General features: G+C 44.5%; 1 pseudogene; it reads right to left on the bottom strand.

Moving 5' to 3' along the window:
- Positions 1 to 768: 768 nt before the first annotated feature.
- LOC136511420 (peroxidase 2-like) lies at positions 769 to 7,026 on the bottom strand (annotated as a pseudogene).
- Positions 7,027 to 18,800: the final 11,774 nt, after the last annotated feature.

Here is an 18,800-nt window from a genome sequence, read left to right on the forward strand (position 1 = left end):
TGTACTTTGGTGTGGAACAGACGAGGAGATTTCTTTTTTCCCTCAGGCCTGAAATTCGCCCCCGAGGGGGGATCGAACTCAGAACCTGAGGGGTGCCACAGGAAGCGTCGACCAACCGGTCTAGCTTCCGTTGGCAGTTCATTGCATTTGTTTCATTTGGGTAACCATAATGGCTTCTACTTTGTATCAGATTTGATATCACTACTGTCATATGTATTTGTAGCTTAGGCCCTCTTTGGCAGGGCTTTCTCTGGCTCCGGCTCCATGCTACAGTGACAGAGGAGCCGGAGCTAGAGGAGCTAGAAAACGTGGCTTCTTTAGGCTCCTAGTTCATTTCGCGAGGACAGAGAAAAACATCTCCCTGCTACAATAGCTGGTTCAGGAGGAGCCAGAGCCCCTACAAACCTTGCCAACTAGGCTCTTAGTAAAGTAACTTCCGCACATGTGCGGAACTTTCTAGAAATTAAATGTGTGGAAGTTCTGGACTCGACTGAGAAATTAAAGTGCGTTCCGGTACCATATTTCTGGGCACCATTTGCCGCTTCCAACCTCTCCGTTGCGGCCACAACAATAATGCATTTCCACGGTTGGTTCTCTATAGTATATATGTAGTAGTGACGGTTCTTAGATTGCAAGTGGTTGTATATTTCTGTATGTATGAACTTAATTTGACACATGGTAGTACATATGTATAGTTATAAGCAAAAGGCAAATTGTGTTCTATTTTTAGAACCAATTGTACAACAGGCTAGTGAGCCGGCCGATCCTCTAGCTGCTATTGACGACGTTGCAGAACTTCCTGACCTGGCCGGCCGTCCCGGTGAGCACCTGGATGCTGCCCATCTTGACCAGCGCCGTTTGGAACTGGCTCATCCACGTGGCAGCGTCAGCGGAGCTGTTGGCCACCTTGGCCGCCGTGTAGGTGGTGTTCATGAGCTGCTGGTCCGACACGAAGAGCACCTTCCCCGCCAGCAGGTTGCTGTAGTACTGGTTGCTGAGCACGTTGGGGTCGGTCACCCGGTTGTTGTTGATCACCGGGTTGCCGCTGTTGCTGCCCGGCGCCGGGCACACCGTCTTGAGATCGGAGGCGTAGGTGGCGTCCATGGTGGGGTCGACGGTGGGGTACAGCCGGCCGTTGCAGAAGGAGCAGTGCGCCTGGCCGAAGGAGTGCGCGCCGGAGAGAATGATGAGGTCGTCGACGTCGAGGCCCTTCTTGGCGAAGTTGTTGATGAGATCCTGGAGCTTGAAGGTCGGCGACGGGATGTTCTGCAGCACTTCGATGAAGTTGGACACCGTCCCGTCGCGGCGGCCCGAGGGCATGTCGAAGCTGGCAAAGCCGCCGGAGACGACCGCCGTGTCCCGCGCCGCGAAGGCCAGGATGTCGGCGCAGGAGACCACGCCGGGGCAGACCGCCTCCACGGCCGCCTTGATCGTGTTCACGGCGGCGTATGTTATGAACGACGTATAGGAATATGAAGTAAAGAATCAAACCACAGAGGAGATACACGATTTAACGTGGAAAACTCCTCCGATGTGAAGGGGAAAAACCACGGGCACCAGCCAGCAACAATCTCACTATCTCAAGAGTTTTGGGTTACACGCCTATGGCGGCTTACAAGAGAATCAAGTCTCCACGAAACCCTAGCAAGGGTGTATATACCGTACCGTACCGCGGGGGCTCCGCCCCCCGCACCCCCCGAGCACAGGGGCGAGACCTGATGGGCTGGCTTCACACTCTGCTACGCTCTGGCCCAAGCCTCCGGCGACGGGCCTCCGCTTCGCTCCGTCAGAAGCCTGGCCTATATTCTGGAGTGAATTTGGAACAACTCCAACAAACTCCACCTTGAGACAAATTCATCTTGTATCATAAATCAACCCTTCATCCTGAACATAACAAAGATAGAAAACCACTGGTGCCAACAATAGTCTCTTGGACTATCCAATTAAACCAACTAAGCTTGAGCACAGCTCAAACTTAGCAACAGAAACAGGCTTTGTCATCATATCAGCAGGATTATCATGAGTACTAATCTTGCATACCTTCAGCTTACCTTCTTCAATCACATCACGCACAAAATGATACTTGATATCTATGTGCTTAGTTCTCTCATGGAACATCTGATCTTTAGTGAGGTAAATTGCACTTTGACTGTCACAGTGCAAACTTATGCAAGATTCAACTCCACAAAGCTCAGCGTACAAACCTTTCAGCCAAATTAATTCTTTGCACGCTGTAAGTGATCTTCGCCTGTCCAGATCAGCAGCATAATCAGAATCCACATAGCCAATAAGACCCTTATCAGTTCTTCCAAACTTTAAACAGGAATCTGCTGTGCCTCTGAGGTACCTGAAAATCCACTGAACTGCCCTCCAATGTTCTTTGCCAGGATTAGACATATATCTACTAACAAGACTCATAGCATATGACAAATCTGGACGAGAGCAAACCATGGCATACATCAAAGACCCAACAGCACTAGAATAAGGAACCCTTGACATGTATTCAATCTCTACATCTGTACTAGGACATTGAGCAGCTGACAACTTAAAGTGAGGTGCAATAGGGGTACTAACAGCCTTAGCATTTTGCATGTTGAAACGCTGAAGAACTTTCTTGATATAATTTTGTTGACTAAGAAATAGCAAACCAGATTTTCTGTCTCTACTAATTTCTATACCAAGAATTTTCTTAGCACTACCAAGGTCTTTCATATCAAACTCACTACTCAATAGCTTCTTTAACTTAGTGATTTCAATCTTACTCTTGGCAGCAATCAGCATATCATCAACATATAACAGCAAATATATAGGTGATCCATTAACATGCTTGATGTAAACACAGCTATCATACTTAGATCTTTTAAAACTGTGTGCTAACATAAATGAATCAAACCTCTTGTTCCACTGACGAGGGGACTGTTTCAAACCATACAAGGATCTCTTCAACTTGCACACATATTTTTCCTTGCCAGGCACTATGAACTCTTCTGGTTGGTCCATGTATATGTCCTCCTCAAGCTCTCCATGCAAAAACGTAGTCTTCACATCTAACTACTCAAGCTCAAGATCATGTGAAGCAACGATACTAAGGAAAGTACGAATTGAACTGTGTTTTACCACTGGAGAGAACACATCATTGTAGTCAACACCCGGAATTTAACTGTAGCCTTTAGCAACTAACCTTGCCTTATACTTTGGAGGCTCGCTTGGAGATAAACCCTCCTTTCTCTTGAAGATCCATTTGCAGCTGATGGTCTTCTTATTCTTAGGCAAAGGTACAATCTCCCATGTACTGTTCTTCTCAAGAGACTGCATCTCCTCATGCATAGCAGAAATCCAATTCTCAGTATCACCACAACGAATAACTTCTTTATAGGTTGCTGGCTCATGAACATTCTCCACCTGTTCAGCACAACTCAAAGCATAGTAAGACAAATTACACTCTTCAATAAGACGCTTAGGAGGTGCAATTGTCCTTTTTGACTTGCGTTGAGCAATAGGTAAATCCTCCTCTAACTGCAAAATAGGAGGAGTTTGCTGAACATCATCATGAGCATCATCCTCAGCAACATCATTATCATGGTCACCATGCTCATCAACAGGCTCCACCTGCACACCTGTATCATCATCAACATGCTCCACCTGCATGCGCATACGCTGCAGCTCCTTTTCTAGAACATGATCTGAGGACAAACTGTCAGTAAACATCACAGATTCATTGAAAACAACACTCCTGCTTATAAAAGTCTTTCCTGTTTCAGGATTCCACAATTTATAGCCTTTGACTCCCGAACTATAACCAAGGAAAAGACACTTAACAGCTCTAGACTCTAATTTTCCATTATCAACATGAGCATAAGCAGTGCATCCAAAAACTTTCAACTGTGAATAATCAGCAGGCGTACCAGACCATACCTCAATGGGAGTTCTTTTATTTAGTGGAATAGAAGGCGACCTGTTTATCAAGTAACAGGCAGTATTAGCAGCTTCAGCCCAAAAACGCTTGCTCATCCTGGCATTAGACAGCATGCAACGGGCCTTGGACATGATGGTTCTGTTCATGCGTTCGGCCACACCATTCTGTTGTGGAGTATGGGGTATGGTGTGATGCCTAACAATGCCTTCCGATCTGCAATAATCATTAAATTCACGCGAACAAAATTCTCCACCATTATCAGTACGAAGCAATTTTACCTTCCTTTCAGTTTGTCTTTCTATCATTACTTTCCAGTTCTTAAAAGCAGCAAAAGTATCATCTTTCTGTTTCAGAAAATAAGGCCAAACCCTTCTAGAGTAATCATCAATAATTGTAAGCATGTAATGAGCACCACCAAGTGAGGACTTACGGGAAGGACCCCCATAAATCAGCATGAACATAATCAAGAGTACCTTTAGTGGTGTGAACAGAAGTGTTGAAATATACCCTTTTATGCTTCCCGAAAATACAATGCTCACAAAACTTTATTTTACTCGAAGTGCAGCCATCCAGCAGGTTTCTCTTCATCAATTCTGCTATACCATGGTGACTCATATGTCCCAAACGCATATGCCAAAGGTTAGTTTTACTAGGTTCATCATTAGTAACAGCAGCAACAGCGGAATCAGAACCAGGTAAAGTACACCCTCTAAGGACATATAACTTTGCAGAATTAAGATCACCTTTCAAGCAAACAAGAGAACCTTTTGATACCTTCAGAACGCCATCTGAACCGGAATATTTGTAACCTTCTGCATCAAGCGTGCTCAATGAGATAAGATTTCTGGACATCCCTGGTATATACCTGACATTTTTCAGCGTGCGTGTCATGCCATCATCAGTCTTGATCTGAACTGATCCAATCCCCACAATATCACACGGGTTATCATCTCCCATCCGCACAACATCCCCTTTCTGCACAGGCTTATACGAGCTAAACCAATTTCTGTTAGTGCAAATATGAAATGAACATGCGGAATCGAGAATCCATTCATCATGACCAGCAACACAACCAGCAAATACTACCAGACAATCTCCAGAATCATCATCAGACGCAGCAGCAGCAACAGAGACCTTACCAGCCGACTTGTTTTTCCTCTTCTCCTTATTCTGTACGTTTCTGCAATCCTCAATATTATGATTTGTCAGCTTGCAATAAACACAGAACTTTTTATTACCATACGGCTTGGACTTTGAACGGCCTCTCCTTTCGTAGTTCTTTCTACCATCATTGCCATCATTGGAGGATCTGTTTTCAGTTCTGCCTCTCACATGCAAAGCATCGCCCTTGGAGGACGACGTCCCATCATTCTGCACCATGCCTCTCATCTTCTCCCTAGACTGGAGAGCCTCATAAACTTCCTTTAGGGTTAGTTCATCACGGCTCAAGAGTATAGTGTCACGAAAATTTGCATACGAATTTGGCAAAGAACATAGCAGTAAAAGACCTAAGTCCTCATCATCATACTTCACCTCCATCGACACTAGGTCGGCGACGATCTTCTTGAATTCAGCGATGTGGCTCATCACTGAATCGTCCTCCTTCATCTTCAGAGTGAATAGCTTCATCTTCATCTGCATCTTACTGGTTAGATCCTTGGACATACAGATCGATTCCAGTTTCAGCCATAGTTCTGCAGCAGTTTTCTCTTTCAGACACTCCTGCAAAATATTATTATGAAGATGCAACTGAATTAGGGCGAGCGCCTTCTGATCCTTGCGGATCTCTTCTGGAGTCCACTCGGCCTTCCTCTTTCCGAAACTATCCAGCGCCTCATCATAGTCATGAGTCTGCGCTAGAATCCCCTGCATCTTGACTTGCCATAGCGAGAACCGCGTGTCGTAGTTCAGCAGCGGAAGATCGAACTTCATCGACGTCGTCATGAACCCTAACAGCAACCAAAGCTCTGGTACCACTTGTTATGAACGACGTATAGGAATATGAAGTAAAGAATCAAACCACAGAGGAGACACACGATTTAACGTGGAAAACCTCTCCGATGTGAAGGGGAAAAACCACGGGCACCAGCCAGCAACAATCTCACTATCTCAAGAGTTTTGGGTTACACGCCTATGGCGGCTTACAAGAGAATCAAGTCTCCACGAAACCCTAGCAAGGGTGTATATACCGTACCGTACCGCGGGGGGCTCCGCCCCCCCCGCACCCCCCGAGCACAGGGGCGAGACCTGATGGGCCGGCTTCACACTCCGCTACGCTCCGGCCTAAGCCTCCGGCGACGGGCCTCCGCTTCGCTCCGTCAGAAGCCTGGCCTATATCCTGGAGTGAATTTGGAACAACTCCAACAGCGTACCCGCGCAGCGCGATCGCCTTCTTCTCCACCTGCGTGTTGCTGCTGGTCGGGTCGATCAGGATGGAGGCGTCGCACCCCTGCAGTGCAAATTAAGCCGCCGGAGCCATGCATTAGCATACTACGTACGTGCTGATTGTACTATGCGAGTACTAAAATATGTTGAGAGAGTTGCCAAACATGGCATATCTGCTTGTCATTTTTTTTGAGGGGATCTGCTTGTCATTTTGCAATAACGACATGGTGTTCTCGTGTGAGTGTGTGACGATGATCAGTAGTACGTACTGTGTAGTTATACCCTGACGACTTTATTATATATCTAAAAAGAAAGTTATGGCTCCGTTCGCTGGTCTGAAACTTGGCTGAAACTGACTGGTTATGTGAGAGAGAAACACTGTAGCGGCTGGTTGATAAACAGTGCACCTGTGATGAGGAGCAGCCGGCTGGTCTGGTTTTTCCGACCAGCGAACGCAGCCTATATATACATATATAAATATACCCTGACGAAGCAGTCGTGGAAGAAGAGGCACATGAAGGCGGCGCCCATGGTGGGTCGTTGGCGATGATCCCCGCGGTGACGTTGCGCACCGTCGCCTCCGCCTGCGGGCACGACGGGCCGTAGAAGTTGATCTGCAGCGGCGACTGTGACCACGACGTCGTCGCCGTGCTCAGCATAGCAGCGGCGACGAACGCCATGAGCAGCGTGGCCTTGCATGTTGACGTCGACGTCGGCATCGCCATGATATATATGCTGCTACTTAAATCTTCAGCTAGCTTATTATATATATGATGATCTCACCAAGCTAGCTCTCCTTAATCCTTGTATATTAACGTACCCAAAAGATCGATCTTAGAAAGCTAGCTAGGATATTAGAAGCAAGCTAAGCTGCTATTGGAGGATGTGATGCCTAGTACTGAAAGAGACGCGAATGCTTGGTGTGGTGGCAATGTGAGGCACCTAGTTAGGGTATTTATAGAGACGAATGCATGCCTCTATTTTGTTTTTGGTTAACATGTTGTTCTTAACTGCAACAATTATGTTCTTGGGAGGTCGTTACTAGCACACAGTTGGCTGGTACAACATACGCTGTAGCTGGCGATCCAGTTGCATTGCAAGACGTGTTGACATTGCCAGTTTTCCACTTGGCGACAAGTATATACGTGCTAATTTCATCCGCGAATAAGAAAATAGGTGATATGGGGATTTGTTAGGACATGATTCATTCCATCAGCTAACAACTATTTAAGCCGTGTGGTCGACTCAACTGCTAGCGTAGTACACGTCAACGCACTCTACGTCAACTGCTAGCATAAGCTTCACATGATGAAGCTCAATGAAATCTCTAGCTAGATAATTACATCATGGTTACTTCTGGGCATACTCCTATCTGGAACAAAGAGAGAGAGAGAGAGAGAGAGAGAGAGAGAGAGAGAGAGAGATTATGTGCATTGGAATGCCTTGTTACCCATCGCCATCTACCAGGCCGGAACAATTGCACATGAACAAGAAACCAAGCAACCGAATGGATAGCAGAGCTTTTATTTGCTGACACGTTAACAAGGTCACAATATGGTTATATTAAAATATTATAAAATTTTTGGACAGAAGATGTGTACTATAATGTTGTTTATTGATGGTTGAAATTATTGCATGCCTCCACTAATTATGATGTCTGATTGTCGACAAGGATTCAATATGTAAACTGAGCTTAAGGTCGTTAATAATCCACGTCATCAGTGAACAAATGAATATAACTTTAGTGGTGTCGGCTCGTGTGTGTGCCTCTCTCTATGTTCCTATTCCTAGTACTACATCCTAGCTAATAAGAGGAATTAATTAACACAGGGGATGTAAGTTTATTTTTGGACACAACCCCATTAATCTATGGTTTTCTCATTTTCAATCACATTACGGAAAGTGTGCAGACGCTTATACAAACACATACACACACTTACCTCTATGAATGCATACACGTGTATGAGCACATCGGAAAGACTAAGCCAACAATGTCTCGTTATCAATATGCACGTTGTCTACCACATAAAGAGTATAGTAGCACCCATCAAATTATGAAATAAATTCAGAAAAATAGAAGCACTTGAGTAAATATCAATGACGTGAACTCGGGCAATAAGCAAGTCCCACCACAATGAAGTCACCCAGTTCATTTCCCAGCTTAGAGTTGTAAAATAAAATGAACTGCTTACTCAGATTTGTAAATTAAAATGAATAAACTCAAGTGCATTATTAGCGGGTACCAATGGATATCATAACTCTAAGCATACCCTAATTAACATCTAGGTGGTACTCCCATCCTTTTTATTGTGTCATTGGGTGTGTAGTATAATTTTAAAAGTTATTTCTATAGTTTTTTATAAATCTAATTGACTTCTCTAATAAACTATCATGAAAGTCTGATTTATCTTTCTCGTGGTTCACGTGGTGCCACGTAGGACAGTTGACTGTGACGCCACGTCAATCAAAACCGCTTTAGGGGAGATCAATAGGACGATTTTAAGGGTTGAAGAGTATAAAAATTTGGTTTCGTGATTGAGGGCAAATCTGACACGCAATAGTCGAGGAACGTGAAATGGACTTTTCCTCATACAATCGGAGGACCAAACAATTTTTTATCACAATACGCGCAACATATATTACAAAGTAAGGAAAACATACTGATGCGCGCACACATACAAACACATACACAAAGGATACATAGGAGGAAGCTGCCCCATCCAAACTACACAAAGGCCCTCAGTGAAAAAGAAAATTATAAGGAAGTCCTTGAGAGCCTTCGTGTCCACTGAAGTCGCCTGCCTTTCGCCAACTTCCTGCCATCGACCATGTCTCCAGAGAAAGCCGAGACGAACGGCTCCCTATCCATACGCCCAGGAGAGCACCATCGTCCAGAGGCTTTGAGAAGAGCCGCAGGTAGCATCCCGCAACGAATGGGAAGAAAGACCGTAGCAAACATCAGCCAGGGACACACCCTGTGAAAACCTAGGCCTCGATCTGGCCATCCCAGTGGAGACTGGGAGGAGAGGGAGCCAGACCATCATACCTGTCCATCGCAAACCTGATAACTTCCCCGCAAGCCTCCCCGCGTAGTGCAACCAACACCATCACTCCAACACAGGTGTCGCTGAAATCTGGATCTCTGCAGATCCGGTCGACCTCCACCTCACAAGCCCATCGTCATCCTCAGAGGAGAAGACGACGAGGTGGATCGGGGCGAGGAGAATCTTATTCCACATAAGTCACACCACCTCCACCAAGCAGACTCCGCCAGGATACAAACCAAAGGGACCTAATCTATACTGCCAGGCAAGGAGACGTAGATCCCCAACACATCCGAGGCCAGGAGGCCGCCGGAGGCGGAGGGGGTCGATGATCCGGCCCGATGGGAGCATAGGAAGTAGGAGTCGCCCTCTTTCGCCTCTCGTGGGGAGAGGTTTCGAGAGAAACCGTTTCGTAGTTTGGAGATGTGGAGGACAAAACAAATTGGTGGCCCAAACAATGATCTCCGTTAAGTTGCTTGTTTGGCCTTGCACCAAACGCTGCAGCCCTGGCCCGACCCTAGATCAACCACTAGATCAATCTATCTGCCACTTTTCTTGTCTGTTTGGATTATTGTCAGATAACAAGCATTATTTTGCCGCGAAATGAGCGTAGCTTAGGTGGTTGGCTTCCTTGTGGTGGAACCAGCCCACCCTGGGTTCAAGTGTCCCGACTTAACACGGGTACTCGTATTTTCCTGGATTTATTCAGGGTTTAACGACGCTATTCTTTCAGTGGTAGACAACATGCCCGTCGACAGCGAAGCCCTGTGGTGATTTCGTCAATCTTTTGCAAAAAAAAGCATTATTTTGCCAGTTTCTTGTGTAGAATGCATGCCTTCCTCCGTTATGACTTCAGATATGATTTCTTTAGTTTTTAGTGCATTTGACTCCAGGAATGGACTGTGTAAGAAAATGTCACAACGCGGCCACTGACAAATGAGGACATGAGAAATTCTAGTTTAGAGTTAGCTGCTATTTGACTTCAATTTAGGAACTCTCACGCCGTAAACGAGCACCTTTTGTTATGGACTTATGGTGTCCTAGTATGTACTCACAAGGCCCATTTGGTTCATGATGAACTAGCTAACACATGGTTCTGAGCTAGCTTGGGTGTATATGACCTGTGTGCAAGAATTTTAAATTGCATAAAACAGTCTAGATTCCAGTTGCTAATCACTTTAGGTTTGTTTGGCCGGGAAGTAGATCTCAAGCCATAAACTACTACTTTGCTCAGGTGATCCGAAGAATGTCAACTGAACGGAAGAGTAGCATACGTCATACATATTACTTAATTTATTAATAAGTGGCTCATGTCATGCCAAGCTAATAAAGAGCAAGGGGTTTGGGTATTAAGAACTTAAATGTGCAAACTCAACGCCCCTAATCAGCGCAAGATTATTTTTTAAGCCTACTGATCAAGATGGATGTGGCAGAACAAGCTCATGTTGAAAACAAACGGGCAATCCAAACTTTTGGGGATGCTTAATGAAAATTGAAGTTCACTTCGTAAGTAATAGTTTCTTTCTTTCACAAAAAAATAGTAGGTACAGATTATATTAATCTTTCTATCGTAATGGCAGAAACTAAATTAAATTCCTATTTGGAATGCCATGTGGCATTTTTTTGTACAGCTGTGTATACGGATGCGGCTGCCAGGTGGGCCACCAGTCGCCACTCACAATTCAAGCTATTTGACAATGTGATGGCTATTACAAAGTGAGACGTGCTGAGAATGTTTGATGGTGACCTCCCAAGCAAGGGTATTTGTATCTATGGATGAGGACATTGATGAGGATGAGCACAAACCTTAAAATCATACATGCAGAGAGTACTTGTTGCATTTTAATTTATTTTTGAAACAGTTACTAAGACGATAATTGAGAGATTAGTACCACACACATACCACCGTACCATATAATAATTAATGCAGTCAGATGACAAGCATATTGTATTGCCACTTGGTGGAATAAAGTCAACCATATATATGCGTGCTTTCCTTCGACATTACCGCTTGAAGGTTTATTTAGTTTTCAATGCATTTGACAATCTCATGTACTGTCTATAAAAATGACAAATAACTAGGCCAGTAGCAAATGAGGACAAGTCTAATTCTAGTTTATTGAGTTAGCTGATGTTTTTTACTTGAATTTATGAACTGTCGCGCCAAAAACGAGCATCCTTTGTTATGCTATCCTGCTGTATGCATGTATACTCACAAGGCCATTTTGTTTAGGATGAACTAGCTAACACATGGCTCTTGGCTATAGCATAGCCTGCATGGGTATATTTGAACTGCGCAAGAATTTCAAATGGCATAAAGCACAGCTTGGCTGGTTGAACAGGACAAGCTGCTAGAACCAGTCGAGCTATCACTTAAATTTGTTTGGGGAAGTAGATCTCAGGCTGTAAACTACTCTTTAGTCATTCTCTCAGGCTGAAGAGAGTGTCGTTAGCACACACGTCGCGTACGTAATACATATTATTAATTATTGTGTGGACCTGGGTTTCTCTTTCGTCTCTCTTGTTGCTTGGTACACTTGCCATGGAAGGTAGGATCAAAAAAGAGTACTGTAGATCAAGATTCTTTGGCAAATGTGATGAGCATAGGGAAAAAAAACACAGACAGAGACTAATTAATAAGTGGGCCAATGTTATGCCAACCTAAAGAGCAAGGGTTTTGGTATTAAGAACTTAATGTGAAAATATCTCAATGCACTTATATAAGGTAATACTCCATTGTGTCCCAAAATAGAAGTCGTTCTCGCTTCCTCAGAAATCAATATTTTTAACTTTGACCAATTATATATAAAAAATATTAATATTTATAATACATAATTAGTATCGTTAGATAGATCGTTGAATATACTTTCATAATAAACTTATTTAGAGATATAAATGTTGCACGCATTTTCTACAAACCTAGTTAAAGTTGAAAATTTTTGACCTGCACCCATCTCATAACGTCCTTCTTTTTGGGACGAGAGGGAGTATGAGGTAAGTGGATTTTTAAGCCAGCTATTGAATATGGGATGTGGTACAATCTTACATGAAAAATATATCTGAAAGAAGAAAATAGCACAAGTTGAAAGCAAACTAGCAATCCAAACTTTTGGGGGATGCTAAATTGAGTTCACTTGCTGAGCCTAGATTCTTTCTATCTAAATGACAGAAAAAATAATATCTTTCTTGGAAGACAAGCCGGCCTGGTAGGGTTTCTCTTAAAAGAGCTTGTAGGACAGAATGCAGGTATATAGAAGGTGTTTGGGGCTGCTCCACTCCAGTTTTTTGTAGCTCCGCTCCAGCTCTGCGTTGCCAAACACCTTAAGCTCCAAGAACTCCGCTCCAAGAAAAAGGTGGAGTTGGAGGCCAACTCCACGTTTTTTTCTGTAGCACCTCAAAGGGGTACTCTAGTTTTCTGAGTTTTGTACTTCCACATGGAGTTAAGGGGTAATTACCCACCTTGCCACTCGTTAATGATCTGTACCAGTTCTTTTTTCTCAGCTGTGCGACTCCCCCTCCCAGTACGTGTGATTTCTTTTCTCCGCCGCCGCTCCACATGCACGCTAGGCAAAAACGAAGTCACCTCCAGATCCAGGCTCTAGTTGTCTTCCTCTTCCACCGCCCCCTCGGTTGCCCTGTTACAACCACACTAAGAACACGCATGACCATCCAATGCGGTGCAGGGCTCAGGAATCAGGAGCCCATAGCACTAGAACATGTCCCCAAACCCGGTCACCTGCCACAACTCACAATGAGGCAACGAATCACTCGATTAGAGTTGGAGTAGAGGCATTTGATTTGATCTTGAGGATTACTAATCCATCCAAGATGGCCGTGTTCTCGAGATTAATACCATTAAGTGTAATTTCTTATATATATTTTACATCAGATTTCATTTGGCAATAAATATTCACTTATATATATGCCCCACCGACATCAAAACATACAACAAACGTTAATCAAGGGCATAATAGACCATTTGCAAGGAAACAACTCATTCCTGGAGTTGGAGCTAGGTGGTGTGCCAAACAGTACCACCTACTCTACAAACTCCACGGTGGAGCTGCTCCACGGTAGAGTTGGTGGAGCGGAGCTACAAAAACTAGAGCGAGTAGTCACCCCTATAGTTTAACTAGCTAAGGTACTTGTGGCCTCAATGTTGACCCTCGCAACATGTGATTGAGATAAGAAATAAAGACTAGAAATTCCCATAAAAACAATATCATCTGGCTATCAATTTAGGACACTTTTGTCATCAAAGAAAACAATTGGCATTGATTAATTAATTTTGAAAATTCCCCATACCCCATTACAAAAAAAGTAGTCTAATATATATATATATATATATATATATATATATATATATATATATATATATATATATATATATATATATATATATATATTATCCACATCATATTATGAAAAATTACACAAATTAAGCCCCAAATCTTCATCTAAATTACCCACTTGTGCCATTATAGAAAATGTAAAGAGATCACCCTTAATTTGGATCTAAATTTCCAACTCTACCATTATTAAAAATGATCAGAATTAACCCATAAATCTACGTACATACATATATGAATAGCTCATGTTAAGTTATGGACCAAATACATATCAAACACATATAAGGGTGCGATAGATGCAATGTGTGTGTGGGTGGGGGGGGGGGACTATGAACACGATTAGAAAAGTAGAGCTACAAATTAGGATCAAATCTACTATCAGTGATGGTCCATAGGCTAGAATCCATTGTACATATAAGTGATTATCAAAGTCAGTTGGTTCGTGGAACTAATTGTGATAATGCCATTTACACAAATGGTTCATGTGTATTGGACCGAGAGTGAAGATACCACCATCTATATAATCTATTTGTAGTTTCGAAGCTGACTCTAGCCAATTGCATACATTATGCAAAAGTTTCCTTATATGTTTCGTTAGGTATTGAGGGACTCATTTGTGACACTATGCAACTTTGAGGGGCCCTTTGTAATGTGCAAAACCCATCCCAAACACAGAGATTCTCTTGTACGGCTTGTTCTTCCCCTTTGAGGATTAGCGAGAGGGAGGGAGAGATGAGATCTGAAGGGTGAGGCTTTGACCTGCCAATTCCACCATTAGAGAGAGAGTTTGGTGGGGTTTTGGAGCATCCCCCATCGTTTTTGGCTCCCATCTCATATACCATCATCTTCATAGTTGATTACTTGGTTGTTGCCGCTTGTGGTTTTCCCCGCAAGGAGTTTACGCGTAAACCGTTGTGTCTGTTTGTGGTTCGATATTCCTCTTACCATATGAATTGATTGGTTGTTGTCTTGCTTGCTATTGGTGTCATTTGTTGGAGTTATTTGAGTTAAATGTCATATTGATTAAGTTCGCATGAGAGGCATATGTGTTCTACGGTATGTTGATGATTTGGTGAAAGGGAATGATAAATTGGTGAGCTAGTTTTTGCAAGCACCTTGTGTTGAACTCGCTCACACACAAAATTTGATAGTGCATTTGATCTATCCAAAAGTTATGAGAAGTATCTCAGCCAAGCTTGAACTATTTGTTTGCTATCTCTTGATAATTTAACGGAAATAAGACTTATCCCTATTAGTCAACTCTATGCTTGGTGCTTCCTTTGTTCTCAAGGTTGCTTCAGAAGATTTGCATAAGAGTTATTATGTGGGTTAGTCTTACTATGGCCATATTTGTAATCGGTTGAGTATGGCTTTTGATATTCTTCTTTGACAGTGTTGGCACTTTGAGGTACAAGGCACATTTGTACCATCTACCGTTGTCTCTTCTACATTCGGTTAAGCCTACGTAGTGCTACAGTATTCAGTTGTTGTGGCTATTTGTATATATCTTGAGTCGACAACTGGTTCAAATTAAAGCTCTGGTTCTATTTGTTCATATTGGCTGTCTGTATTGATAATGGTTGGTACCTTTGAGCCTACTTCCGGGTTCAGTTTGCAAGGCAGTTACTTGAAGTGCAGAATTATCGGGTATGTCTTATGTTAAGAATCATCATGTTTGTCAGTTGTTGTGCAAAAAAGATTTAATCGGTGTGTCTGATAGTTCATTGCAAACAAACTTGACCCGTAGAGGGATGACGTCCCACCGGTATTTTATTAAGAAGAAGATCTTCTCACACAGATCGAGAAAATCCCTGAACCCCAGCTCCACACATATACAGCGGCACCGCATCCCCGTGAGATGGGACGGTCACAGACTTGTACTTTGGTGTGGAATAGACGAGGAGATTTTTTTTACCCTCAAACCTAAAATTCTCTCCCGAGGGGGGATCGAACTCAGAACATGAGGGAAGAAAGCGTCGACCAACCAGTCTAGCTTTCGTTGGCGGTTCATAGCATTTGTTTTTTTTGGGTAACCATAATGGCTTCTACTTTGTATCAGATTTGATATCACTACTGTCATATGTATTTGTAGCTTAAGCCCTCTTTGGGGGAACTGTCTCGGGCTCCGGCTCCATGCTACAGTGGCAGAGGAGCCAGAGCCAGAGGAGCTAGAAAACGTGGCTTCTCCGGGCTCTTAGTTCATTTCGCGAGGACAGAGAAAAGCGTCTCCCTGCTACAATAGCTGGTTCACAGAGGCCCTACAAACCTTGCCAAACAGGCTCTTACACTACTAGAAACGGGATCTTTGCCGAGTGCAAACTGCTTTGCCGAGTGTCAAAAATCGGGCACTCGGCAAAGACGTTCTTTGCCGAGTGCCGCACTCGGCAAAGAATTGCACTCGGCAAAGAGTTCTTTGCCGAGTGCCGGGCACTCGGCAAAAAAAGGCTCTTGGCAAAGGACTTCTTTGCCGAGTGCCAGGCTCTCGGAAAAAGCACGGCACTCGGCATAGGCTGCCCCGCGTAACGGTGTTCGGCCACGTCCTTCTTTGCCGAGTGCCTGCTGTTAGGCACTCGACAAAGATTTTTTTTAATTTCTTTGCCGAGTGTCCCAGATCTGGCACTCGGCAAAGAATTTTTTTTAAATACTTTGCTGAGTGCCCCAGATCTGGCACTCGGCAAAGATTTTTTTTTGAAAATACTTTGCCGAGTGCCCCTGACACGGCGCTCAGCAAAGAATTTTTTTTTCGAAATGTCTTTGCCGAGTGCCCCTGTGAAGACACTCGGCAAAGCGGATATTTAAAAAAAATCCAAACCCTCTTTGCCGAGTGCCTTATTCTTAGCCCTCGGCAAAGGGGCTCTTTGCCGAGTGCCAAGAATAAGGCACTCGGCAAAGAGGGTTTTGGATTTTTTTTTAAAATATCCTCTTTGCCGAGTGTCTTCACAGGGGCACTCGGCAAAGACATTTCAAAAAAAAATTCTTTGCCGAGCGCCGTGTTAGGGGCACTCGGCAAAGTATTTTCAAAAAAAAATTCTTTGCCGAGTGCCAAATCTGGGCACTCGGCAAAGAAAATTAAAAAAAATAAAAAAACCTTTTGTCGAGTGCCAGATCGGGGGCACTCGGCAAAGGGGGGATTTAACCCCTCCCGCCTGGGCCGGCCACGCACCCCGCACACACACCACGCGCACGCGCCACCGCCCGCTCGCCCGCGCCCTACCCCCTGCCGCGCCCTGCCCCCAGCCACGCCCTGCCCTGCCCCCAGCCGTGCCCCGTGGACTGGCCGCCCCAACATCGCCTATGCCCGACTTCGGCGACCCTGACTCCGACCCCGACGCCGCCCGACCCCGACGCCGCTCGCCCATACCCCCGACGCCCGTCAGGTATGCCTTCTCTCTTGTTGTTGTCGTGGTAGTGATAGTTGTAGTAGTATTAGTTGTACTAGTAGTGCTAGTGGTAGTAGTAGTATTAGAAGTAGTGGTAGTAGTAGTACAACTATTGGTAGTAGTAGTAGTAGAATTAGTGGTAGTAGTAGTAGAAGTAGTGGTAGTAGTAGTAGTAGAACTAGTGGTAGTAGTTGTAGCAATAGTGGTAGTAGTAGTAGTAGAACTAGTGGTAGTAGTAGTAGCAATAGTGGAAGTAGTAGTAGAAGTAGTGGTACTACTTGGATATATTCTTCTGCATGGATTGATATCCAAACTACATGGCTTCTCTTGAGACATATGTGCTTGTCGGCCATCGTGCCATTGTTTTTTTGCAGGTTTTGCAAACCTCACCGTGCAGGGGAGGTTCTGCCGATTTTTTTTAAATGACAGTATTTTGTTCCATTTTTGTAGAGAAGAGCCCGTCGGAGCCGAGTCGGAGTTCTCGTCGCCGTGCCGGTCTGCCTGCACCGTGTCTCCTCGCCACTGCACCGACCCGCCACGGCCCCGCTAGCCTGACTTCGCCGCCACCCTAGGTATAACCCCTCTTTTCGTATCATGGTCGTAGATCGCGTAACCTAGTTAGGCATCTCCCGTTCGAAAGAGATACGGTTGGAGGTATCCAGATCTTTGCATATCTATGACCGTATCTATTTCGGATTGTCCATGTTTTTTGGACAGCCCGCGGATGCATAGATGGGTTAGTTTCCATGGTCTGCTCCGGTCCAAGATAGAGTTTCGACATCGCCTCCCTATTGTTCTCCGGATACGCACTCTTCTTTGGCAGGACATGTATCTGGAGAACAGCGGGGAGGTGCTGCCGAAATTCTGTCTCGGATAAGAGTAGAGCATGGAAACTAACCTCATCTACGCATCCGCGGGTGGGATTAGGACCTATCCTCACCTATTAGACAGTAGGAACACCATGTAGATGCAATTGATGGTTACATTACTCGCTAATACATATGTTAGAGGATGGATGACCGTCAGTGGATGTACATGGGCTAGAGAAGTCAGAGTGATTACACCACGGAATGGATGAACAAGACCAATGCTTTCTTGAACAGTGCATTTGGCAAGGCTGCTAAAGGACATTGCCTAGTTTTGTGTCCCTGCAGCAAATGTGGAAATAGGAGAAGGGTAAACAAGGTGGAAATGGGTAAACATCTTGTGAAGAATGGATTTACGCCGGACTACACCCGGTGGGTCCACCATGGTGAAGCCCATCGTATGAGAGAGGAGGCGGTGAGACCACGGGTGGAGGCTTTTGATGCTGATGCTGGGGTAGCAGACATGTTAGATGACTTTCACCAAGGACAGTTCGATGAGGGACGTGAGAAGGAGGAGATGGAGGCAGCCGGATAGGCGTTCTACGACATGATGGACTTGGCATAGAAACCCCTTCACGGTCGGTCAACGGTGTCTCAACTGGATGCCATTGGACGCTTAATGGGGTTGAAGTCCAAGTTAAACTTGAGTGGACCTGGCTTCGATAAGATGTTGGCCGTGATTGGCACCCTGCTTCCGGAGGGCCACATTCTGCCAAAGAGCATGTACGAGTCACATAAACTCCTTCGTGCACTTAAGATGTCATATGAGCAAATACATGCTTGTCCGAAGGGGTGTGTCCTATTTAGGAAAGAATACGAGCATGCAAAGTTTTGTCCAAAGTGTAAATCCTCTAGGTACC

This window comes from Miscanthus floridulus, chromosome 16 (genome assembly GCF_019320115.1).
Source record: "Miscanthus floridulus cultivar M001 chromosome 16, ASM1932011v1, whole genome shotgun sequence".
NCBI lineage: Eukaryota > Viridiplantae > Streptophyta > Magnoliopsida > Poales > Poaceae > Miscanthus > Miscanthus floridulus.